Source organism: Cebus imitator, unplaced genomic scaffold, assembly GCF_001604975.1.
Source record: "Cebus imitator isolate Cc_AM_T3 unplaced genomic scaffold, Cebus_imitator-1.0 Scaffold5, whole genome shotgun sequence".
Lineage (NCBI taxonomy): Eukaryota > Metazoa > Chordata > Mammalia > Primates > Cebidae > Cebus > Cebus imitator.
This window is the reverse complement of record NW_016107320.1, coordinates 12,643,971-12,645,601: the sequence shown is the minus strand read 5'-3', so window position 1 is coordinate 12,645,601 and position 1,631 is coordinate 12,643,971.

The following is a 1,631-nucleotide window of genomic DNA, read 5'->3' as shown; positions in this document are numbered from 1 at the left end:
AAAAAAAAAAAAAAAAAGCCAGACCCCAAATAAATACTAAATGTCTGATTCACTTATGTTCAAAAACAGCAAAACTAGGCTGAGCGAGGTGGCTCACACCTGTAATTCCAGGTACTTGGGAGGCTGAAGTGGGAGGATCACTTGAGCCCAGGAATTTGAGGCTGCAGTGAGCTATGATTGTGCCACTGCACTCCAGCCTGGGTGACAGATGAGACCCTGTCTCTTGATAAATGAATAACTGGGCGCTGTGGCTCACGCCTATAATCCCAGCACTTTGGGAGGCTGAGGCGGGTGGATCACCTGAGGTTGGGAGTTCAAGACCAGCCTGACCAACTTGGAGAAACCCTGTCTCTACTAAAAATACAAAATTAGCCGAGTGTGATGGCAGGTACCTGTAATCCCAGCTACTCAGGAGGCCGAGGCAGGAGAATCGCTTGGACCTGGGAGGCAAAGGTTGCAGTGAGCAGAGATAGTGCCATTGGACTCCAGCCTGGGCAATAAAAGCAGAACTCTGTCTCAAAAAATTAAAAATAAATAAATAAAGCAAAACTAATGTATGGAGATAGAAATTAGGACACACAACTTTTGAAGAGAAGGGGGACTTGGAAGCACTCACAGGCAGATTTCTGTAGGTGCTGATACTATTTCTTTACCTGGGTGGTGAAAATTCACTAAAGCGAACATTTTGGTGGACTTTTTCTGCATAGGATGTCTATAATACATTTTTCTTTTGTCCTCTTTCCTTTATTATAGCTATGCTAGCTTTTAATAAAGAAGTTTGTTTTTAAAAAATTGTTACAGGTTGGGCATGGTGCCTCATGCCTGTGATCCCAGCACTTTGAGAGACCTAGGTGGGTGGACCGCGTGAGGTCAGGAGTTCGAGACCCAGCCTGGCCAACACAGTGAAATCCCGTCTCTACTAAAAATATAAAAATCAGCCAGGGATGGTGTTATGTGCCTGTAATCCCGGCTACTCAGGAGCTGAGACAGGAGAATCGCTTGAACCCAGGAGGCAGAGGTTGCAGTGAGCCAAGATTGTATCATTGCACTCCAGCCTATGCAACAGAGTGAGACTCTGTCTCAAAAAAAAAAAAAAGACTCATTTCTAAACAAGGTGGCATTCACAGGTCTGAGGATCAGGACATGGACATATCTTCTGGAGAGCAATTGTTCAGTCCACTGCAGGCCCCAGACTACAGACAACCTGAATGTCTATCAGCTTTAGAATGGAAAATAAATTGTGGTATATTCATACTATGAAATACTATAAACCAATACGAATGAACAAACTACTGCTACAAGAACAGCGTTGGTGAATCTCATAAACAGTGCTGATTGAAAGGCCAGACTGGCTGGGCATGGTGGCTCACACCTGTAATCCCAGCAATGTGGGAGGCTGAGGTGGGCGGATCACCTGAGAGTTGGAGACCACCCTGGCCAATGTAGTGAAACCCCATCTCTACTAAAAATATAAAAATTAGCCAGGTATGGTGGTGTGTGCCTGTAATCCCAGATACTCAGGAACCTGAGGCAGGAGAATCACTTGAACCTGAGAGGCGGAGGGTGCAGTGAGCCGAGGCTGTGCCACTGCACTCCAGCCTGGACAACAGGGCAAGACTCTGTCTCAAAAA